Source organism: Rhinoderma darwinii, chromosome 4 (genome assembly GCF_050947455.1).
Source record: "Rhinoderma darwinii isolate aRhiDar2 chromosome 4, aRhiDar2.hap1, whole genome shotgun sequence".
NCBI classification, from domain to species: Eukaryota; Metazoa; Chordata; class Amphibia; order Anura; family Rhinodermatidae; genus Rhinoderma; species Rhinoderma darwinii.
The window spans coordinates 372,974,972-373,000,358 of NC_134690.1; the positions used below are offsets into that span (position 1 = coordinate 372,974,972).

Genomic DNA, 25,387 nt, shown 5'->3' on the forward strand with positions numbered 1-25,387 from the left:
TGGTCAGTCAGAGTTAGCTCCGCCCCCTGTCCATTTATACCTGCCGTTTTCTCTTCCTCCTTGCTTGTTATTCTTTTTGGATTCCTGGCCCCACTGCTGCCTTGCTCCAGCCTGCTTCTGCTTTGCTTCAGTTCCGTTTATCCTGCGTTGCTCTACCCCTGGCTTGCTTCTGCTCCGTGCTCCCGTTTGTATACTCCACTACTTCCTGATCCTGACTGGCTCATTCACCGCTCCGTTTCCTCGCGGCGTTCCGTGGGCTACTGTATTCCCTTGCGTGTTCCCTGTTTGTTTCCCTTGCACTTAGACAGCGTAGGGACCGCCGCCAAGTTGTACCCCGTCGCCTAGGGCGGGTCGTTGCAAGTAGGCAGGGACAGGGCGGTGGGTAGATTAGGGCTCACTTGTTCCCTTCACCTCCTTCCTGCCATTACATAATAACAAGCCCTTACCTAGTCTACCATTTCTTCTACGCTGACGCTATCATGGACCCCCTTGAGACCCTGACCCAGCAGATGCAGGGCCTCTCCCTACAGGTCCAGGCCCTGGCTCAGAGGGTCAATCAGTCTGACGCTGCCTTTGTAGTACCCCTCACCTCACCTTTAGAACCCAACCTCAAGTTACCTGACCGGTTCTCAGGGGACCGTAAGACTTTTCTCTCCTTCCGGGAGAGTTGCAGACTTTATTTCCGCCTAAGACCTCACTCCTCAGGTTCCAAGAACCAGCGGGTGGGTATCATTATATCCCGACTCCAGGAAGGGCCCCAAGAGTGGGCCTTCTCCTTGGCTCCTGACGCCCCTGAACTTTCCTCCGTTGATCGGTTTTTCTCTGCCCTCGGTCTCATTTACGACGAGACTGACAGGACTGCCTTAGCCGAGAGTCAGCTGGTGACCTTACGTCAGGGTGGGAGACCTGTTGAGGAATACTGTTCTGATTTTAGAAAGTGGTGCGTAGCTTCTCGGTGGAACGACCCGGCCCTAAAGTGCCAGTTTAGGTTAGGATTATCTGACGCCCTGAAGGATCTGCTGGTTAGCTACCCCTCTTCTGACTCCCTAGACCAGGTTATGGCCCTAGCAGTACGACTTGACCGACGTCTCAGGGAACGTCAGCTTGAACGTTTCAATGTTTTCCCCTCTGACTGCCCTGCGATTCCCCCCGAGGTCCCGTCTCCTCGCTCTTCCACGGAGGACTCGGAGGTACCTATGCAACTCGGGGCCTCCATGTCCCCTCGACAACGTAGAGAGTTTCGCAGGAAGAATGGTCTCTGCTTCTATTGTGGGGACGACAAGCATCTACTGAACACCTGTCCCAGGCGCAAGAATAAGCAGCCGGAAAACTTCCGCGCCTAAGTGATCATCGGGGAGGTCACTTGGGCGCACAGGTATTTCCCGTTAATACTAAACGCAATAAGATTTTGCTTCCCTTTCAGGTCTCGTTTGCTGGCCGGTCTGCCACGGGCAGTGCCTTCGTGGATTCGGGCTCATCTGCTAATATCATGTCTGTGGAATTTGCTATGTCTCTAAAAATGCCATTTATTGATTTACCTTATCCTATCCCTGTAGTAGGTATCGACTCCACTCCTCTTGCTAATGGTTATTTTACTCAGCATACTCCTGTTTTTGAACTCCGTGTTGGCTCCATGCATTTGGAGCAGTGCTCTGTACTGGTGATGCAGGGATTATCGTCCGATCTGATATTAGGTCTTCCCTGGTTGCAGCTGCATAATCCCACGTTTGATTGGAATACTGGGGATCTCACCAAATGGGGTAGTGATTGCCTGATGTCATGTCTTTCAGTTAACTCTATTTCTCCCCGGGAGGAGGTAAACTCGCTTCCTGAGTTTGTTCTGGACTTCGCTGATGTGTTTTCTAAGGAGGCCTCCGAGGTGTTGCCCCCTCATAGAGATTACGATTGCGCCATCGATTTGGTGCCTGGTGCCAAGCTTCCTAAGGGGAGGATATTTAATCTTTCATGTCCTGAACGTAAAGCTATGAGGGAGTATATCCAAGAATGCCTGGCCAAGGGTTTCATTCGCCCCTCGACTTCTCCTGTAGGTGCTGGCTTCTTTTTCGTGGGGAAGAAGGATGGTGGTCTTAGGCCGTGCATTGATTATCGGAACTTGAATAAGGTCACAGTAAGGAACCAGTATCCCCTTCCTTTGATTCCGGATCTTTTTAATCAGGTTCAGGGGGCCCAATGGTTCTCTAAGTTCGATCTACGGGGGGCATATAACCTTATCCGCATCAAAGAGGGGGATGAGTGGAAAACTGCGTTCAACACGCCCGAAGGTCATTTCGAATACCTAGTCATGCCCTTTGGGTTGTGTAATGCCCCTGCCGTCTTCCAGAATTTTATTAATGAAATTCTGAGAGATTACCTGGGTAATTTTCTTGTAGTGTACCTTGATGACATACTGGTGTTTTCCAAGGACTGGTCCTCCCACGTGGAGCATGTCAGGAAGGTCCTCCAGGTCCTTCGGGAAAATAATCTGTTTGCGAAGACCGAAAAATGTGTGTTTGGGGTACAGGAGATACCATTTTTAGGTCAAATCCTCACTCCTCATGAATTCCGCATGGACCCTGCCAAGGTTCAGGCTGTGGCGGAATGGGTCCAACCTGCCTCCCTGAAGGCGCTACAGTGTTTTTTGGGGTTCGCTAACTATTACAGGAGATTTATTGCCAACTTCTCGGTCGTCGCTAAGCCTCTTACGGACCTCACTCGCAAGGGTGCTGATGTCCTCCATTGGCCCCCTGAGGCCGTCCAGGCTTTTGAGACCCTCAAGAAGTGCTTTATCTCGGCCCCCGTGCTGGTTCAGCCCAACCAAAGGGAGCCATTTATTGTGGAGGTTGACGCGTCCGAGGTGGGAGTGGGGGCCGTCTTGTCCCAGGGTACCAGCTCCCTCACCCATCTCCGCCCCTGTGCTTACTTCTCTAGGAAGTTTTCGCCCATGGAGTGTAACTATGATATTGGCAACCGCGAACTTTTAGCCATTAAATGGGCTTTTGAAGAGTGGCGTCACTTCTTGGAGGGGGCCAGACACCAGGTAACGGTCCTTACTGACCACAAGAATCTGGTTTTCCTAGAATCTGCCCGGAGGCTTAATCCTAGACAAGCTCGTTGGGCACTGTTCTTTACCAGATTTAATTTCTTGGTTACCTATAGGGCTGGGTCCAAAAATATTAAGGCTGATGCACTGTCACGTAGTTTCATGGCTAATCCTCCTTCTGAGAAGGATCCTGCTTGTATTTTACCCCCTGGTATAATTGTTTCTGCCACTGATTCTGACTTAGCCTCTGACATCGCGGCTGATCAAGGTTCAGCTCCCGGGAACCTCCCTGGGGACAAACTGTTTGTCCCCCTGCAATACCGGCTAAGGGTACTCAGGGAAAACCATGACTCCGCTCTATCTGGTCATCCTGGCATCTTGGGTACCAAACTCCTCATTACCAGAAACTATTGGTGGCCTGGGTTGCCTAAAGACGTTAGGGCTTACGTCGCCGCTTGTGAGGTCTGTGCTAGGTCCAAGACCCCTAGGTCCCGACCTGCGGGCTTACTACGTTCCTTGCCCATTCCCCAGAGACCTTGGACCCATATCTCCATGGATTTTATCACCGATTTGCCTCCATCTCAGGGCAAGTCGGTGGTGTGGGTGGTAGTAGACCGCTTCAGCAAGATGTGCCACTTTGTGCCCCTTAAGAAACTACCTAACGCCAAGACGTTAGCTTCTTTGTTTGTGAAACACATTCTGCGTCTCCACGGGGCCCCGGTCAATATAGTTTCGGACAGAGGGGTACAATTTGTTTCCTTATTTTGGAGAGCTTTTTGTAAAAAGTTGGAGATTGATCTATCCTTCTCCTCCGCCTTCCATCCCGAAACTAACGGCCAAACGGAAAGGACTAACCAATCCCTGGAACAATATTTAAGGTGTTTAATTTCTGACTGTCAATTTGATTGGGTCTCATTCCTTCCCCTCGCCGAATTTTCCCTGAATAACCGGGTCAGTAACTCGTCAGGGGTCTCCCCGTTTTTCTGTAATTTCGGGTTTAATCCTAGGTTCTCCTCCGTTTCCCCTGGTTGTTCCAATAATCCCGAGGTAGAGGACGTTCATCGAGAACTGTGCACAGTCTGGGCCCAGGTTCAGAAGAACCTAGAGGCGTCCCAGAGCGTACAAAAGATTCAGGCTGATTGTAGACGTTCTGCTAACCCCCGGTTTGTCGTCGGGGATCTGGTGTGGTTGTCGTCAAGGAACTTGCGCCTTAAGGTCCCGTCCAGGAAGTTTGCTCCCCGATTTATTGGACCTTATAAGGTCATTGAAGTCCTCAACCCTGTATCCTTCCGTCTGGAGATGCCCCCATCCTTTCGCATACACGACGTCTTCCATGCCTCCCTCCTGAAACGCTGCTCCCCGTCCTGGTCCCCCTCGAGGAAACCTCCTGTTCCCGTTCTCACCTCTGAGGGGGTGGAATTCGAGGTGGCCAAGATTGTGGACAGTAGGATGATCCAGGGCTCCCTCCAGTACCTGGTCCATTGGAGAGGATACGGGCCGGAGGAGAGGACTTGGGTACCTGCTCGAGATGTTCACGCTGGGGTATTGATAAGGAGGTTCCACCTTCTCTTCCCCACTAAACCGGGTCCTCTTAGTAAGGGTCCGGTGGCCCCTCATAAAAGGGGGAGTACTGTAAAGGATCTGCCAGGTACTACATCTGGGTATACTCCCAGGATTAATCAGTCGACACCTGAGGCCAGACCTCTGAGACTGACACCTGCTCCCACCAATCAGGGTGGCAGGCTCAGGAGTGGGAGAGCCTATCGCGGCCTGGTCAGTCAGAGTTAGCTCCGCCCCCTGTCCATTTATACCTGCCGTTTTCTCTTCCTCCTTGCTTGTTATTCTTTTTGGATTCCTGGCCCCACTGCTGCCTTGCTCCAGCCTGCTTCTGCTTTGCTTCAGTTCCGTTTATCCTGCGTTGCTCTACCCCTGGCTTGCTTCTGCTCCGTGCTCCCGTTTGTATACTCCACTACTTCCTGATCCTGACTGGCTCATTCACCGCTCCGTTTCCTCGCGGCGTTCCGTGGGCTACTGTATTCCCTTGCGTGTTCCCTGTTTGTTTCCCTTGCACTTAGACAGCGTAGGGACCGCCGCCAAGTTGTACCCCGTCGCCTAGGGCGGGTCGTTGCAAGTAGGCAGGGACAGGGCGGTGGGTAGATTAGGGCTCACTTGTTCCCTTCACCTCCTTCCTGCCATTACACATACAGTCAGGAAGTGGCTGGGAGTCAGTGATAGCAGACAAAGCTAGAATAGGGTTTAGTGGGCCCGTTCTAGAGATAGGTGCAGGTCTCAGAGGTGGGACCCGCATCTATCTGACATTTATGACATATCCTGTGGATATGTCATAAATGTCCCTCGTGGGAAAACCCCTATAAGTTACTTATTGTTTTCTAATGCACTAACAGTATCGGATTTGCGGAATCTTTTACTATTGAATTTTAATTTGTAAAGTGAGGCCACTTTAACTAGCCACTATAATCAAATAGGGATTTGAATTATGAACAATATCCTTAATATACCTATTACCTGAATTGTTCTTTGTCTTGACCATGTGAGGATTCGTGCTGTCAAAATGGCAGAAACCTCCCTCAATGGAAACCTAACGGACCCCATTATAAGACAATGCAGTGGCGTAAGATCCCCTCAGGCTGCCACACAAGGCCCCTCACAAGGTCTGTGGCAAGGCGCATACAAGGTCCTGATGCCAGTCAGCACCAGGACATTGTGTGCTGTGTATTATATGAAGTACTGATACTGCCCTGCATCAGGTTTTTGTATGCGGAGTGGCAAAGACTAATGTAGCAGTCCGAGCGGATCTGGGGGCAGGCCGCCTGCGGACAAGAGAAGATGGAAGTGGTGAGTATGTCCGATATGGTGGGTCCAATTTGTGGCCTGGCACACTCTTAGTATGCCTCAGATCCGTTATGCTACAGATTCGGTACACCGCTGTTAACGACACACTATTTTGAATAGAAGTCATAGCCAGGTGTTAACAGAACCATATACTGTGATCCTCCTGATTTTAATTTGTGTTACCTAATCACAAAGGTTGCTCATAAATATTAATTTGATGCTTCACTTATACCCAGACTTCCTTACATAGTTTAGCAGCTTCCACTACATGTCGACAGCTTATAGATCTGCAAGGTGACACACTTGAGATGCTGAACAGAGCAAATGGCGCTGACGGACAGGTACCGGATGGTTTATCATTTCCGGGGTGGGTTCTCTGCGTTAGGCCACATAGGGACAGGACGCTTTCCTCTTACCTTATGTTACAGCTGACTCAGCAGGAGTTGACCATATGTCAGAGTTGGGAAGACTGTTCTTTTATCTTCATTCTCGGTGTGTGGCAAAACGCATCATTGTATAGAGATCCTTAATGCTATGAATGTTGGTTCTATACAGTGCATTTTTTGTTTACCACATGACGGTGACATATTGAATAGTGTTATTTATAACAAACTCTTTCAAATGAATTTTTTATTTATATAACCATTAAGGACTTATATGAGGACTTATCACACTTTAATAGGCGTTAAAATATGTTTTAATGTTGTTTCACCTTAGATGTGATCATGTCTGTCAGGTGACCTAACATTCACTGCTGAAAAACAGTGAACATCATTGATCAAAGATCCAACCCTAAGACTCATTCAGAGATAGTCACACCCCATGGACTCATTCGTTTCCAAGTGCTCAAAAAATGGTGACAGATGCTTTTTAAAGGGGTTATCTCATTAAAGTGGTTGCAAAAGATTAGCTGCACTTGGCTACTTCCTTCAACGCGGAGCGATCACCCGCTGCCACTACATACAGTTGTATGGGCAGTTATTTTGTAAATTGGAAGAGTTTGAAGTGGAGAGATCAAGAAGGAATTTTTTTGTAGATTTTAAATGGAACAATGGAGTTTTCTAAGAAAAACAATAGTTTGTGGTTTGTTTAAAAAAAGAAACGGATAGAAGCTTGGAACGAAGCATACGTTTTGAATAGCTTGAAAAATATTGGTGGATTGCAGAAGAGTGACGTTTCCTTCATGCAGGAAATGTATTTTGACGTGACCTTACGTTCAAATGAGAACAATAGAGAGTTTTTATTTTTATGGCAAAGTACATACTGTCCGGAGAGTATGTAGAACTATTGGGATCATGTTTAGGAACAGGGAGAAGCCTATCAGAATGTATGGATGATCCATTTGTTAAAACAAAGCTGATTTTGAGGTTTCCACAGAGTCAGTTTGTACCGGTGAATTTTCAGAAGGATTATACGAATAAAGTTGGCGTATGGAATGGAAAGAAGAGATTTGTCATATGGACAAGAAAGAACTGTTAGTTGGAAAAATAAGTTTTTTAGGGGAAAACTTGTTTTTGTTATTGTGTTTCTGGTATTTGAAAAAAGAATGAAGAGGAGGTATAAAGAGGGAGAGATTTGGAGCTTATTCAGAAATTTGTGGAAGAAGAAGAAGTAGAACACAAAATAGGAAAGCAGAGCAATAGAAAAGAAAAAGAGGTACAGAACATATATATAATCTATTCCTATCAGTGGCTTGCCTAGTCCATTGGTATGGAGAAGCTACGCTATATACACAGGTAGTTGAAGCTTCTGTGTCTACGCAGGTTGGCCCAATAGCTACCTGTAACCGACCCATACCCTCTCGATAAAAGACATGAGGTCGGGTTGTTTGAAAGCCTGAGGTGCACAAGTGCCCCTGGAGTGCTGACTTTAGGGTACCTTAACTCACCTAAGGATGGGATCCCACTGAGTGATGGCACATTTGCACAACACTTCTTTTTCACACATTCGAGCACATCTACCTCTATTGCCCGGACCTTCTGTCTCGGACAACTAAAATATTTTTTGTATAATTTGGGTCGTATATCCAGGCCTAATCACGGTGCACATCTTTATTTATTTCATTTATTTTTTATGTCACTGTGTGTTAACTGTCCTTGTTTGTTTTTTTTTTTTCGTTTATACAGCTAAGCCCTTCTCAAGTGGATGGAACATAGTTCTGCGAAACAGCTTTGGGCATCGTGTGGTTGCCTCAGCAACTGGATGGCCCTGTCAAATGCTGCATCTACCACCGCTAATTGCATATTTTTATGAAAGGGAGCTGTTAATTTCAGCTCCCTGTCACTTCAGAAGGGGGAGCTAGGGTTGCCACACCCAGACCTCCAGGATGGACATCCCACAAGGGCACCGCACCCTGAAAGAGTCCTTGTGACAAAACAAATGTGGACAATAAATACACAGTGACAAAAAAAATAAAATTGAATTGATAGGAATGGATGCCGTGAAAACGACCGAATCGCCCGACCGGAATTATAAAAATTACTTATGTTGTCCTAGCCAGAACCCCTTCTGTTGGAGCCAAACTTCAACTTTTGCTACTAGGGGAGACTGGGGTGGCAGCCCAGGTGGAAGCTAGGAGCAAGATGGGCCCTCTCTAAGCTTCGGTGAAGGAAGGTCCTCAATCCCCAACCCTTGCAGAGCCTTTTGAGGAAATCTTTTCATAAACCTCATCCTTGCGCAGGATTTCTTTTTTTTTTTTTTTGTACATATGTCTGTGTCTCTGTGTGTCTGTCTGTGTGGGGCTCGCAGCACTTTTCTTTACACTTGAGTGAAGAAAGCAGGTCTCTTCAGGAGGATCAGGTTGACAGTATATGCCCAATCTCTTTAATTTCATAGCGCTATACAACACAATCTGCTATTAAATACGAACACATATATTTACATTCCAATTGCGTTAGGCATCAGCAGTTGGCATGTAAATATACACATTGTCGTTGTCTAAAGGACATTAATCTGTCCTTTTGAATTTTGTCCATGATATTGAACCCTACACTGAGTGGTAAAATCACTACAGCTTTTATTTGTTAATTATATTAAATGTCAATGGGTTCTGTCGGGATTCATCTTATCTGCTTGAAAAGGATCCAGCAAAGTTAAGGCCCTTTTACACCGGCCGAGACATCGTTGATCGGCGCTCGCTTGCTCTTGTCACACGGAGCAATGGATGGGGACGAGTGGTCGTTACTCCGATCGCTCATCCCCATACATTATTATCATGTTGGCAGTGTGTCTCCCTGTTTACACAGGAATATGTGCTGCCGACAATGATAATCTTTTACTTTTTAAAAACTATACGACCAGCAGATGATCGAGCGTTTGCTCGTTTATCTGCTGATCATTCCCCTGTTTACACAGGGCAATTATCGGCAACAAGCGTTATATTAACGCTCGTCTGCCCGATAATCGTCCTGTGTAAAACCCCTTAATACATTACCTCCCAAGTGTCCCTCTTATGACCCAAATCCCTACTTTTGACCCGAGTCCCTGTGTCCCGCTTTTCCCTTTAAATTGGCCTCTTTTGAACGAATGAATACATTTGTATTAATAAATCTGCTTTATTGCTCCAGAAAATGTCTATCTGCTTCCTAACTGTATGTTAAACTTTCACACAATGAACCGTACCTGTCCCTCTTTAATTGTCCAAAAAGTTAGCTATCATGGCTACGTTATAAACAGAAGGCCACTAGTGTGAACAGCTCAATATACAGTGATGCTTGGAAGTTTGTGGTCCCTTCAGAATTTTCTATATTTTTGCATAAATTTGACCTAAAACTACATTGGATTTTCAGACAAGTTCTAATTGTAGGTAAAGAGAACCAAATCAAACAAATGAGTCACAGATATATGATATTGGATAATTTTCCTCAAAATGACCAATTCTAATATTTTTAACTAATTTGTTTGATCTGGTTCTCGTTACCTACATTTAGTAATTGTGTGAAAATCTGATGTAGTTTTAGGTCAAATTTATGCAGAAACAGGGCTGGCCTTAGGGGGGATGGCGCCCCGTGCAAAATTATCTTTCGGCGCCCCACCCTCTCCATAAAATAAATGCCCCATAAAAAAGTATAATGCCCACCACAGTATAATGCTCTAAATAGTGCTCCCACACAGTATGATGCCCTATATAGTGCCCCCACACAGTATAATGCACCTTTAGTGCCCACAATATAGTATAATAATAATATTTGATAATCTAATATATTATAACCCCTTCAAGGACACAGTATTTTGTCCTCTAATTATGCCCACACAGTATTATGCCCCCTAAGAGTCACACACAGTATATTGCCCCTGTAGTGCCCTACATAGTATAATGTCCGTTTAGTGGCCTCTACACAGTATAATGCCCCCCTCCCCTGGCTGCCACACAGATCCCCCCTTGTAGATAATGCCCCCCTGCCATTATCCCCCACCTCCTCCTTGTAGACCTTGCCATACATCCTCCCACCTCCCCCTTATAGATCGTGCCATACAGCCCCCCCGCCTCCCCCTTGTAGACAGTGCCCTCCCAAAAAAAATATTGTACTTACCTAGGCCGCGTTACCACGTCGAAGTGAGCTAGTCCACTACGGGATCCTTGCGTAGGCCGGCATGATCCTGTAGCCTAGAACAGTTGCCCAACCTTTTCGGACTCTAAGCACTGGAAAAAAAATTCCCTCAGGGCCCCCCCTACCAAAAATTGTTTAGAGAAAGACAGAAAAACGGCTCAAAACAAGCACTACACTCTTAGGGTATGTTCACACGGCAGCGTCCGTAATGGCTGAAATTACGGGGCTGTTTTCAGGAGAAAACAGCACCGTAATTTCAGCCATAATGGCATGTTGAGGCGCTTTTTGCTGCGTCCATTATGGACGTTAAATGGAGCTGGTTTTCCATGGAGTCCATGGAAAACGGCTCCATTTACGTCTGAAGAAGTGACAGGCAGTCCTTTGACGCGGGCGTCTTTTTTACTCCCCGCCTTTTGACAGCGGGGGGTTAAAAAAATGACCGTGTGCACAGAACATCGTAAGACCCATTCTAATGAATGGGCAGATGTTTGCCAACGCTATCGAGCCGCATTTTCGGACGTAAATCGAGGCGTAAAACGCCCGAATTACGTCCGTAAGTAAGCAGTGTGAACATACACCTAGGGTATGTTCACACAGCATTTGAGGAATTTTGGGGCAGATTTTGAATTGACAGCGCTATTTGGGTTTTTTTCCCAGTTTTTTTAAGCTGTTGAAGCAAATGCAAGAGACGCAGGCAAAAAAGCACACCAAACGAGCGCTGCATTTTCTGCCTCCTATTAATTTCAATTGGAGGTCAGAGGTGGAAACCAGCCCGCCACTCACAGTAAAATGAACATCAGCCTGCCACTCACAGATTCCCCCTGTAGATAGTGCCACACAGCCCCCTTGTAGATAGTGCCACACAGCTCCTTGTAGGTAGTGCCACACAGTCCCCTTGTAGGTAGTGCCACACAGCCCCCTTGTAGATAGTGCCACACAGCACCCTTCTAGGTAGTGCCACACAGTCCCCAGTAGGTAGTGCCACACAGCCCCCTGTAGGTAGTGCCACACAGCCCCCTGTTGGTAGTGCCACACAGCCCCCTTGTAGGTAGTACCACACAGCCCCCTTGTATGTAGTGTCACATAGCCCCCTTGTAGTTTGTGCCACACAGACCCCTTGTAGGTAGTGCCACACAGCACCCTGTAGGTAGTGTCACACAGCCCCCTTGTAGATAGTGCCATACACTCACTTGTAGGTAGTGCCACACATTCCCCTTGTAGATAGCACAGACCCCCTTCCTGTAGATAGCGCCACTGTAGCTCCCTGAAGGAGCGGAATCCCCCCGTGGCCGGGGATTCCGCTCCTGGATGGAGCACTTGATGTCTCTGTCGATATATGGACAGTAACATCAGGGGAAACTCCTGAAGCGGAATCCCTGTCCATAGGGTTGCCGACGCTGTGACCGGCGAGTCCACTCCAGGAGAAGCCCCTGACGTCTCTCTCCATTTATGGACAGTGAAGTCAGGGGCTTCTCCTGGAGTGGATTTCCTGGTCACAGTGTCAGGGATTCCACTCCAGGAGATTCCCCTGATGTCTCTGTCCATTTATGGACAGTGACGACAAGGGCTTCTCCTGGAGTGGAATCTCCGGTCACAGCGTCGGCAACGCTGTGGACGGGGATTCCGCTTCAGGAGTTGCCCCTGATGTCACTGTCCATATATGGACAGAGACATTAACCGCTCCGTCCAGGAGCGGAATCCCCAGCCACACGGGGATTCTGCTCCTTCAGGGAGCTACAGTGGCGCTAGTAGATAGCAGAGCAGGGAGATACCTCCCTGCTCTGCTATAGTGTTCAATAGTATCTGTGTCCTAAGGATGCAGACACTATTGAATGTGGCACCGCCGGCCATGGGGGGCCTCATGCCCGATGCTGCCGCTAGCAGCCGCAATGGCTGCTACAGCGGTATCGATGCCACTGTGAGAAGAAGCTTCTGAAACAAGCAGGGGAAGGATGCCAGTGCAGCGCCCCCTTCCACCTGCTGGAGGGATGTGCCCTGTGCAATGGCACAGGTCGCACACCCCTAAGGCCGGCCCTGTGCAGAAATATAGAAAATTCTGAACGGTTCACAAACTTTCAAGCACCACTGTGTATACATCATTACATATAGATGTATCAAATATTTTGTTTACATATAAAATATAACAGGACCCTTTAACACAACTACATATTTATTAGACATCATGCTATTTCTTTTAAGCCATATACACATTCTGGTTTTATAGGGAATCATGTCAACTTTGCAGTTGAGACACTGAAAAAAACCTTTTCTGATTCTTTCTATATTGCGTCTGCATTAGAAAAAGATCTGTGCTCTGCTCTATCTATAAATAGCAGCTGAAGTGTTCTAATAACATTACAATGCGTCACACTGTCCCCTCCTTTACATGCTGCATCTGCAGCTTGCTCACAATGGTGCAATAGAATAGACTTATTTTTGTATTTGTCTTCCTCCTCATGCCTTGTGGATTAGGAAATGTGTTCTTTAATGACTAAGATCCATCATGGTCCTAGAGCTGGCATGCCAATAGAACACACAGCAAACATCTGTTATTAGTTATGCTCCAGACTGCTTACATTATCTATCTATCTATCTATCTATCTATCTATCTATCTATCTATCTATCTATCTATCTATCTATCTATCTATCTATCTATCTATCTATCTATCTATCTATCTATCTATCTATCTATCTATCTACCTACCTACCTACCTACCTACCTATCTATCTATCTATCTATCTATCTATCTATCTATCTATCTATCTATCTATCTATCTATCTATCTATCTATCTATCTATCTATCTATCTATCTATCTATCTATCACATAATGAGGTCCCTTTATACCAGGGGCCTCAAACTCGGCGGGGTAAATGGACACGCACATAGGAAAAATTTGAAGTTGACGGGCCGCATTACTTTCAAATTTGATCCAATGCAAAATTATATTGTTAATCAATTACTTATTTGAACTACTATAATAATACTACATTACATTAACAATACTACGTTACATTACTATAATAATACTACATTACTATAATAATACTACATTACTCTAACAATACTACATTACTATAATAATATTACATTACTATAATAATACTACATTACTATAATAATACTACATTACTATAACAATACTACATTACTATAATACTACATTACTATAATACTACATTACTCTAACAATACTACATTACTATAATAATACTACATTACTATAATACTACATTACTCTAACAATACTACATTACTATAATACTACATTACTCTAACAATACTACATTACTATAATAATACTACATTACTATAATAATATTACATTACTATAATACTACATTACTATAATAATACTACATTACTATAATAATACTACATTACTCTAACAATACTACATTACTATAATAATAATATTACATTACTATAATACTACATTACTATAATAATAGCACTAGGTTTAAACTTACCGGAAATTTGAGAGTTTACTCCATGTTCTTATTTTAACAATCCTGTTCTAAGTGTCGATAAATGCAGTCTGGCTGCTCAGTTGGCAGCATTTGGCAGACACAAGAATGTCAAGATTGGGTAGACCCATTTTAGATAGTACCACAGTGCCATCTGTAGATAATGCCACAGTGCCATCTGCAGATACTGCCACAGTGAACTCTGCAGATACTGCCACCCTCCCCATAGATAATGCCACAGTGCCCTCTGCAGATACTGCCACCCTCCCCATAGATAATGCCACAGTGCCCTCTGTAGATATTGCCAACCACCCCCATAGATAATGTCACAGTGAACTCTGTTGATAATGCCACAGTGCCCTCTGTAGATAATGCCATAGTGCCCCCTGTAGATGGTGCCACAGTGCCCTCTGTCGATGGTGCCACAGTGCCCACTGTAGATGGTGCCACAGTGCCCTCTGTAGATGGTGCCACAGTGGCCTCTGTAGATAATGCCACAGTGCCCTCTGTAGATAATGCCACAGTGCCCTCTGTAGATAATACCACAGTGCCCTCTGTAGATAATGCCACAGTGCCCTCAGTGGCTGTGCCTGGTATTGCAGCTCTTTGCTGCTCAGTTTAATTCAAGTGAATAGGACTGAGCTGCATTACCAAATGTATGGAGCTGTGCCTGGTAAACAATAAAGAGGCCACAGTGCCGCAAACCCTTCAATCAGCTGATTAGTGGTCGTGCCTGGAGTCGTACCCGCACATATCTTATTTTAATAACTTATCCTTAGGATGGGTCATCTATATCAAAGTCCCGGTGGATCCCTTTAGCCATTACAAGATTCTGTGGCGGAGAGTAACCCAGTCTAGGGTGATGCAGAAACTAAATGCAGTCTGGCTGCTCAATTGGCAGCATTTGCCAGACACAAGAATGTCAAGATTGGGTAGACCCATTTTAGATAGTACCACAGTGTCATCTGTAGATAATGCCACAGTGCCCTGTGTAGATATTGCCACAGTGCCCTTTGCAGATACTGCCACAGTGCCCTCTGCAGATACTGCCATAGTGTCCCCTGTAGATGGTGCCACAGTGCCCTCTGTAGATGGTGATACAGTGCCCACTGTAGATGGTGCCACAGTGCCCTCTGTAGATGGTGCCACAGTGGCCTCTGTAGATAATGCCACAGTGCCCTCTGTAGATAATGCCACAGTGCCCGCAGTGGCTGTGCCTGGTATTGCAGCTCTTTGCTGCTCAGTTTAATTCAAGTGAATAGGACTGAGCTGCATTACCAAATGTATAGAGCTGTGCCTGGTAAACAATAAAGAGGCCGCAGTGCCGCAACCCCTTCAATCAGCTGATCAGTGGTGGTGCCTGGAGTCGTAACCGCACAGATCTTATTTTAATAACTTATCCTTAGGATGGGTCATCTATATCAAAGTCCCGGAGGACCCCTTAAGCCATTAAAACATCCTGTGGCGGAGAGTAACCCAGTCTAGGGTGATGCAGAAACCTTATTTCCTGTAGACATAGTAGATACCCCATTAATATAGTAACAGTCCTAGGTATAAAGGACTCTGTACTGTCCATTGACATACAGTATATAGTGGTTAGATTGCCCCAAGCAGTCTTTTTTCCAAACTGAACAACCCCAAGTTTAATAATATTTCTCTGTACAGCAATCCACCCATGCCCTTCATTTACTTTTGTCATCCTCCTTCTTATACACAGGTGCCCATTAATAGACAGGTCTCTTTTTTTTCCAGTCCTAATTTAGTGGGTGAAATGCAAGGTAAGCAACAGTAAGTGTGCTCCATAGCTCTCTCCGATGGATGGAGAGGGATCACAGAGTTAGCTCACTAACATCATCTTGTAAAAACAAGGGAAGGAGTAGGATCCAGCGCTGAGTCAATGTTTAAAATGGATTTTCTGTTCCAAGTTTAATGGCATGTTGTTAAAAGGAAGTCCAGTTGTGGATAGTCCTGGGTAGGTAAGAAGTGTAGGTAATGTCCTCGGGGCCTACGCGTTTCGGACGACTGCCGCGTCCTTAAACTTGGCTGTAATGATTTTGAATAGCGCGCGCTGTCAGGTTATGTACTGAGTCAGTGTGGTCAGCTGATTGTTCTGTGCGTATCATCGTTGTGGTATGTTGGAACGCAAGCCGGAAGTAGTAGTCCGGTCCTGTGTTATGATTGTAAGGACTTGCGAGTGAGTATTGATCTTGTTAAAGGGCTGTTTTTTCTTGGATTGGGTGGTTTATATGGTACCTTGATGTGTGTTTGAAATAGATTGATGTGTTTGTATGTTTTAATTGGTATATTTTTTCATTTCAGTTTTTTATTTGGAGATGTCACATGACAACGAAGGCCGGATGGGCCCGTCACCCGAGTCCAGTATGTCTCCCTGGAAACATCGTAAACGTTCGTTTTATAGGTAAGTACGAAGGAAAATTTATAATGATGCATTGGATTTTGTTTGTGTATCCTTTATTGTAGAAGAATATGAATGCTTCAAACGGGGCCCTTGTGATATTCACTTTGTGCAAATAATTTTTGAACTATAATCTGACAGCTATGACTGTTATGATGTAAATGTGCCGGATGATTGACACTTTATTGGTTATGAGGCAGCGCGCTATGTTGGAGAACGAGGATGATTGTGGGGAAAGTGCGGTGGGACACAACTGAAACTATATGGGGGATCGGAAACATGTACTGAGACAAACGAGACTGGGTGATAGTGAATTAAAATGTGTGCATGTCAAACAGCAAATATTATGCATGCAACACTGAATACGTTGTATTCCTTGGGTGATGGTGTGTGGTGTGATTCATCACATTGTGTTATTATGGGTGTCATATATAACTTCTCTTTTTTACTCATATATGGCTGGTAATGCTAATCATGACATTAATATTGATACATTAATTCCTTTCTTAGGTTTAAGCCTTTTGGGAATCTTGTGTTTAATCGGTAAATCCAATAGGCTTCACGGAGATGGGTTTTATGTTTTATATCACCCCCCCTTTTGCATGGTTGGATCTTTTCAATGGCATAACATCTGAACGATTTAGTTGATCTGTTATGTTGAGAAATAAAATGTTTTGATGCATTGGATGTATTCAAGATATTTTGGTTTCTCACGTAGCTAAGGTGTTCCAGGATTCTTATTTTAAATTTCCGGTTGGTGCAGCCTACGTATTTTAGATTACATTCTATGCACTCGATGATATAGACGACTGATTCAGAGTTGCAGTTTATGTAATTTTGTATATTGAAATTGTCAGTATATGTGGAGTCACTGAAAGTTTTGGTTGTTTGGATGTGGGAGCAAACTTTGCAGGGGTGCTGACCACACTTGTAGAAACCTATGGTTTCCAACCATGTTGTGCTTATTTTTTCATTAGTAGTAAATAATGATGGAGACAGGACATTGCCCAGAGAGGAGGCTTTCCTTGCCACTATTCTACATCCCCCAGCCAGTACTGTGCGCAACGTGTCATCCTCCATGAGGATAGGTAAGTAGTTGGTTATTAATTTTTTAGTTTGCGTAAATTGGTTGCTTTGTTGTAAGATTAACGTAGGTTGGTTGTCGATAGGTTTGGTGTTCTGTAGTGTGTCTCCTGTTTTGTTTTGGTGACTCAAGAGTTGAGCTCTAGATTTTTTGGTCATGATGTTGCTGGCTCGATTTAGGGACCATTGGGGATAGCCTCTCTCATGAAGTCTTGTTTTGATTAGTTCTTGTTCCGTCTTATATTGACTTTGGGAAGTGCAGTTCCTTTTGGCACGGTGCATTTCACCCACTGGTATGGCTTTGATGGTATGTCTGGTGTGGTTACTCTTTGCATGTAGTATGTTGTTTGTGGCCGTAGGTTTGCGATGTGTTTTGGTTGAAATGGTTTGGCCATTCACTCCCATTAACTCCAGATCAAGAAAAATGATGTTGGTGACATCAAAATGATGGGTAAATTTTAAATTACAATTATTGTTATTAAGAGTTTCCACAAATTTTGGGATGATATCAGTGTCTCCTTTCCAAATAATCAATATGTCATCGATATATCTACCGTACCATTCAAAATGGTGACTATATGTGTTTTCGGTAGAGAAAATATGGTATTGTTCCCACCATGCCATGACCAAATTTGCTACTGAGGGGGAAAATTTTGCCCCCATGGACACACCTCTGAGTTGCAAATAATATTTTGTATCGAATTGGAAGTAATTGTTGGTTAAAAGAAACATGAGTACGTCCAGTATATATGATTGAAAATTTTTTTCATATCTACTGTGTTTGGTCAGATGATAATTAAGGGCAGCATGAGCTATGTGGTGTGGAATTGATGTATATAAAGCCACAACGTCACATGTAAGCCAACTATATTTTTTATCCCAAACTTTGTTACATAACAGGTTAAGGACATGTTTGGTATCTCTGAGGAAACCTGGTGTTGCTTGTGCCAATGGTTGTAGCAAAGTGTCCAGCCATTCTGACAATCTCTCAAGGATTGATCCAATTCCAGATACAATCGGTCTCATTGGTGGAGGGAAAATCTGTTTGTGGATCTTAGGGAGTGCGTGAATGATTGGAGTGATTGGCTGGTCAATGTAAATGAAGTCCATTTGTTTTTGACTAATAAATCCTCCTTGGTAACCATCTTCAAGTAATCTTTTCATTGAATGTTTAATTTTTTCTACAGGGTTTTTGTCCAGTATCTTGTAAGTTGTTTTATCAGATAACAAGTCCAGAATAGAATGTTGGTAGTCCTTTTTGTTCATGACCGTGACATTGCCCCCTTTGTCCGACATTTTTATGATTAGTTGTTTATTTTTTTGTAACGATTTTGTTGCTTCTGTGAGTTTTATTGACATATTTTTAGTTGGACACTGGCCTTTGAGGCTGTCAGCAAGCTGATGGAGTTCTTTTTCCATGACCATTTGGAATCGGTCCATTGACTCAGTACGTGAACTTAATGGATAAAATTTAGGATTAGAGGTTTTGAAATTAGAAGCTGTGGTCACTGTTTGATTTGAAGTTTCACTTCGCAAATGATCCAGGCTTACTAGGGTTGTAAGTTCTTCAAATGAAAATTCAGACAACTGGGGAACTGTGTCTGGTGATATTGTATTGGTACAATCTTCAGCTAACGTTAAAGCTGGTATCACTGACATGGTAGCTCCTAAAGTTGTTTCTTCATTGTGAAAAAAATGCTTTTTGACAGTCAAGTTTCGTATGAACTTGTTGATGTCAAGTATCGTGTTAAACAGATTGAAATTTTTTTTGGGGGCAAAATTGAGGCCTAGGGATAAAACCTCATTTTGTTCTGCGGTGAGAGGTGTAGACGAAAGATTTGTAACATTTGTGGTTAATGCTGCTGAAATTTTCTTGAGCGGAGGCGGCGGTTTTGTTCTGTAATTGTTCGATTTGTGCTTTCTGCCGCCCCTCCTTCCCCGTTTTTTGACTGGAATGAGATGTTTTCCGGTCTATAACTTGTATGAGGACGTGTACGAATATTCTCATCTTCTGATATGCCATCAGCGGAGTCTGGTTCAGTGGAGCTGAAACTTACTCTGTTTGGTAAGTCCCGGTATTGTTTGTAAGATTGATTTCTTCTTTTGAGAATAGATCTTGGTCTATTGTAATTTCTTGTTTTTGAGCTCCAATTGTAGACTTCGTTGTTTGTATAGTCTTTGATGTCTCTTTGAAATTTATTTTTCTTTATGTCTGCAATAGTATGATCCAGTTTGTCGGTGGCAGATGACATCCTAGTTTGGAGAAGAGTAAATGATGGTGAGTCGGAGAAAATTTCTAATGATTTCTTTATATCCAAAATGTTGGTGTCTAGTTCCTTTAATTTGATTTCCTCTTGTTTTGTAATCAGTTTCATTAAATTAATAGAACAAATGGATAAAGTCTCGTTCCATTCCTTGAGAAAGTCCTCTGTATAAATAAAGCTGGGCATTTTTCGAAGTCGTAACCCTCTTGGAATCATATTTTTGGTGATGTAATTTTTGAGTGTGGTGAGGTCCCACCAGATTTTTGCTTGTTGAGCTAAGTTTTTTTCAAGTTTGTGAAAAAGATCCTCCATGTCTTGATTGTTTTCTGTATAGTTGTCATGGTTACCAAATACTTTTTCCGCCAGTTCTATGCGGGAAGATTGAGTATCTTGCGTCATAGTTTGGAAATATATGACACTTGGAGTTGTACTGACCAAGGTAATTGTGCAACGTACAAATGGGTTAAAATCAAAGAAAAGTCAATTGCGTCAACCAGCTCATTGGAAACATATATATGTACTGATAATAGACAAATGTTGATTTGTTGATCAGTTGTGGCCACTTGTATCAGAGTGGTTAATAGTATTTTAAACCTCACTTGTTACGAACTTGCATATAACAGGACTTATGTATTGGACATATGTATGGACTTGTTAGTGTTCCTCCTGGAGACACTAGTATGGAGGGAGCTCGAGAGGTAAAGTAAGCCGAACTTGCAATACAATAGAACCAGGGGAGGAAACCTCCGGCTCACCTGACACACTCCGGTGTGTTGTGGATAGCGCTCGGATTCTCGTGTCGGCACACGGTAGATTAGCAAAAACAAGGGAAGGAGTAGGATCCAGCGCTGAGTCAATGTTTAAAATGGATTTTCTGTTCCAAGTTTAATGGCATGTTGTTAAAAGGAAGTCCAGTTGTGGATAGTCCTGGGTAGGTAAGAAGTGTAGGTAATGTCCTCGGGGCCTACGCGTTTCGGACGACTGCCGCGTCCTTAAACTTGGCTGTAATGATTTTGAATAGCGCGCGCTGTCAGGTTATGTACTGAGTCAGTGTGGTCAGCTGATTGTTCTGTGCGTATCATCGTTGTGGTATGTTGGAACGCAAGCCGGAAGTAGTAGTCCGGTCCTGTGTTATGATTGTAAGGACTTGCGAGTGAGTATTGATCTTGTTAAAGGGCTGTTTTTTCTTGGATTGGGTGGTTTATATGGTACCTTGATGTGTGTTTGAAATAGATTGATGTGTTTGTATGTTTTAATTGGTATATTTTTTCATTTCAGTTTTTTATTTGGAGATGTCACATGACAACGAAGGCCGGATGGGCCCGTCACCCGAGTCCAGTATGTCTCCCTGGAAACATCGTAAACGTTCGTTTTATAGGTAAGTACGAAGGAAAATTTATAATGATGCATTGGATTTTGTTTGTGTATCCTTTATTGTAGAAGAATATGAATGCTTCAAACGGGGCCCTTGTGATATTCACTTTGTGCAAATAATTTTTGAACTATAATCTGACAGCTATGACTGTTATGATGTAAATGTGCCGGATGATTGACACTTTATTGGTTATGAGGCAGCGCGCTATGTTGGAGAACGAGGATGATTGTGGGGAAAGTGCGGTGGGACACAACTGAAACTATATGGGGGATCGGAAACATGTACTGAGACAAACGAGACTGGGTGATAGTGAATTAAAATGTGTGCATGTCAAACAGCAAATATTATGCATGCAACACTGAATACGTTGTATTCCTTGGGTGATGGTGTGTGGTGTGATTCATCACATTGTGTTATTATGGGTGTCATATATAACTTCTCTTTTTTACTCATATATGGCTGGTAATGCTAATCATGACATTAATATTGATACATTAATTCCTTTCTTAGGTTTAAGCCTTTTGGGAATCTTGTGTTTAATCGGTAAATCCAATAGGCTTCACGGAGATGGGTTTTATGTTTTATATCACCCCCCCTTTTGCATGGTTGGATCTTTTCAATGGCATAACATCTGAACGATTTAGTTGATCTGTTATGTTGAGAAATAAAATGTTTTGATGCATTGGATGTATTCAAGATATTTTGGTTTCTCACGTAGCTAAGGTGTTCCAGGATTCTTATTTTAAATTTCCGGTTGGTGCAGCCTACGTATTTTAGATTACATTCTATGCACTCGATGATATAGACGACTGATTCAGAGTTGCAGTTTATGTAATTTTGTATATTGAAATTGTCAGTATATGTGGAGTCACTGAAAGTTTTGGTTGTTTGGATGTGGGAGCAAACTTTGCAGGGGTACTGACCACACTTGTAGAAACCTATGGTTTCCAACCATGTTGTGCTTATTTTTTCATTAGTAGTAAATAATGATGGAGACAGGACATTGCCCAGAGAGGAGGCTTTCCTTGCCACTATTCTACATCCCCCAGCCAGTACTGTGCGCAACGTGTCATCCTCCATGAGGATAGGTAAGTAGTTGGTTATTAATTTTTTAATTTGCGTAAATTGGTTGCTTTGTTGTAAGATTAACGTAGGTTGGTTGTCGATAGGTTTGGTGTTCTGTAGTGTGTCTCCTGTTTTGTTTTGGTGACTCAAGAGTTGAGCTCTAGATTTTTTGGTCATGATGTTGCTGGCTCGATTTAGGGACCATTGGGGATAGCCTCTCTCATGAAGTCTTGTTTTGATTAGTTCTTGTTCCGTCTTATATTGACTTTGGGAAGTGCAGTTCCTTTTGGCACGGTGCATTTCACCCACTGGTATGGCTTTGATGGTATGTCTGGTGTGGTTACTCTTTGCATGTAGTATGTTGTTTGTGGCCGTAGGTTTGCGATGTGTTTTGGTTGAAATGGTTTGGCCATTCACTCCCATTAACTCCAGATCAAGAAAAATGATGTTGGTGACATCAAAATGATGGGTAAATTTTAAATTACAATTATTGTTATTAAGAGTTTCCACAAATTTTGGGATGATATCAGTGTCTCCTTTCCAAATAATCAATATGTCATCGATATATCTACCGTACCATTCAAAATGGTGACTATATGTGTTTTCGGTAGAGAAAATATGGTATTGTTCCCACCATGCCATGACCAAATTTGCTACTGAGGGGGAAAATTTTGCCCCCATGGACACACCTCTGAGTTGCAAATAATATTTTGTATCGAATTGGAAGTAATTGTTGGTTAAAAGAAACATGAGTACGTCCAGTATATATGATTGAAAATTTTTTTCATATCTACTGTGTTTGGTCAGATGATAATTAAGGGCAGCATGAGCTATGTGGTGTGGAATTGATGTATATAAAGCCACAACGTCACATGTAAGCCAACTATATTTTTTATCCCAAACTTTGTTACATAACAGGTTAAGGACATGTTTGGTATCTCTGAGGAAACCTGGTGTTGCTTGTGCCAATGGTTGTAGCAAAGTGTCCAGCCATTCTGACAATCTCTCAAGGATTGATCCAATTCCAGATACAATCGGTCTCATTGGTGGAGGGAAAATCTGTTTGTGGATCTTAGGGAGTGCGTGAATGATTGGAGTGATTGGCTGGTCAATGTAAATGAAGTCCATTTGTTTTTGACTAATAAATCCTCCTTGGTAACCATCTTCAAGTAATCTTTTCATTGAATGTTTAATTTTTTCTACAGGGTTTTTGTCCAGTATCTTGTAAGTTGTTTTATCAGATAACAAGTCCAGAATAGAATGTTGGTAGTCCTTTTTGTTCATGACCGTGACATTGCCCCCTTTGTCCGACATTTTTATGATTAGTTGTTTATTTTTTTGTAACGATTTTGTTGCTTCTGTGAGTTTTATTGACATATTTTTAGTTGGACACTGGCCTTTGAGGCTGTCAGCAAGCTGATGGAGTTCTTTTTCCATGACCATTTGGAATCTCTGGGCAATGTCCTGTCTCCATCATTATTTACTACTAATGAAAAAATAAGCACAACATGGTTGGAAACCATAGGTTTCTACAAGTGTGGTCAGCACCCCTGCAAAGTTTGCTCCCACATCCAAACAACCAAAACTTTCAGTGACTCCACATATACTGACAATTTCAATATACAAAATTACATAAACTGCAACTCTGAATCAGTCGTCTATATCATCGAGTGCATAGAATGTAATCTAAAATACGTAGGCTGCACCAACCGGAAATTTAAAATAAGAATCCTGGAACACCTTAGCTACGTGAGAAACCAAAATATCTTGAATACATCCAATGCATCAAAACATTTTATTTCTCAACATAACAGATCAACTAAATCGTTCAGATGTTATGCCATTGAAAAGATCCAACCATGCAAAAGGGGGGGTGATATAAAACATAAAACCCATCTCCGTGAAGCCTATTGGATTTACCGATTAAACACAAGATTCCCAAAAGGCTTAAACCTAAGAAAGGAATTAATGTATCAATATTAATGTCATGATTAGCATTACCAGCCATATATGAGTAAAAAAGAGAAGTTATATATGACACCCATAATAACACAATGTGATGAATCACACCACACACCATCACCCAAGGAATACAACGTATTCAGTGTTGCATGCATAATATTTGCTGTTTGACATGCACACATTTTAATTCACTATCACCCAGTCTCGTTTGTCTCAGTACATGTTTCCGATCCCCCATATAGTTTCAGTTGTGTCCCACCGCACTTTCCCCACAATCATCCTCGTTCTCCAACATAGCGCGCTGCCTCATAACCAATAAAGTGTCAATCATCCGGCACATTTACATCATAACAGTCATAGCTGTCAGATTATAGTTCAAAAATTATTTGCACAAAGTGAATATCACAAGGGCCCCGTTTGAAGCATTCATATTCTTCTACAATAAAGGATACACAAACAAAATCCAATGCATCATTATAAATTTTCCTTCGTACTTACCTATAAAACGAACGTTTACGATGTTTCCAGGGAGACATACTGGACTCGGGTGACGGGCCCATCCGGCCTTCGTTGTCATGTGACATCTCCAAATAAAAAACTGAAATGAAAAAATATACCAATTAAAACATACAAACACATCAATCTATTTCAAACACACATCAAGGTACCATATAAACCACCCAATCCAAGAAAAAACAGCCCTTTAACAAGATCAATACTCACTCGCAAGTCCTTACAATCATAACACAGGACCGGACTACTACTTCCGGCTTGCGTTCCAACATACCACAACGATGATACGCACAGAACAATCAGCTGACCACACTGACTCAGTACATAACCTGACAGCGCGCGCTATTCAAAATCATTACAGCCAAGTTTAAGGACGCGGCAGTCGTCCGAAACGCGTAGGCCCCGAGGACATTACCTACACTTCTTACCTACCCAGGACTATCCACAACTGGACTTCCTTTTAACAACATGCCATTAAACTTGGAACAGAAAATCCATTTTAAACATTGACTCAGCGCTGGATCCTACTCCTTCCCTTGTTTTTGCTAATCTACCGTGTGCCGACACGAGAATCCGAGCGCTATCCACAACACACCGGAGTGTGTCAGGTGAGCCGGAGGTTTCCTCCCCTGGTTCTATTGTATCATCTTGTAAAGCAGTCAGTGAGTTGGTCACGTAATCCCTCTCAGCCAATAAGTATGACGGAAGAGTTTTAGGCGCTGTTCAGTGGTAGCTACTGTATGCCATAATATATGGAGGTCTTGTTTCTGAATTTGCTGCAATAAAACCTGCATATTC

General features: G+C 43.2%; 1 long non-coding RNA gene across 1 annotated transcript in view; it reads left to right on the plus strand.

The window, feature by feature from the left end:
- The window catches only part of LOC142761358 (uncharacterized), a 39,572-nt gene extending 17,459 nt beyond the window's left edge, over positions 1 to 22,113 (plus strand). The window contains exons 2-6 of the long non-coding RNA XR_012883618.1: positions 16,231 to 16,330; positions 17,305 to 17,415; positions 19,632 to 19,688; positions 20,953 to 21,052; positions 22,027 to 22,113. This is a non-coding gene — a long non-coding RNA (uncharacterized LOC142761358). The remainder of the gene's footprint in view (positions 1 to 16,230; positions 16,331 to 17,304; positions 17,416 to 19,631; positions 19,689 to 20,952; positions 21,053 to 22,026) is intronic.
- The last annotated feature ends 3,274 nt before the right edge of the window (positions 22,114 to 25,387 follow it).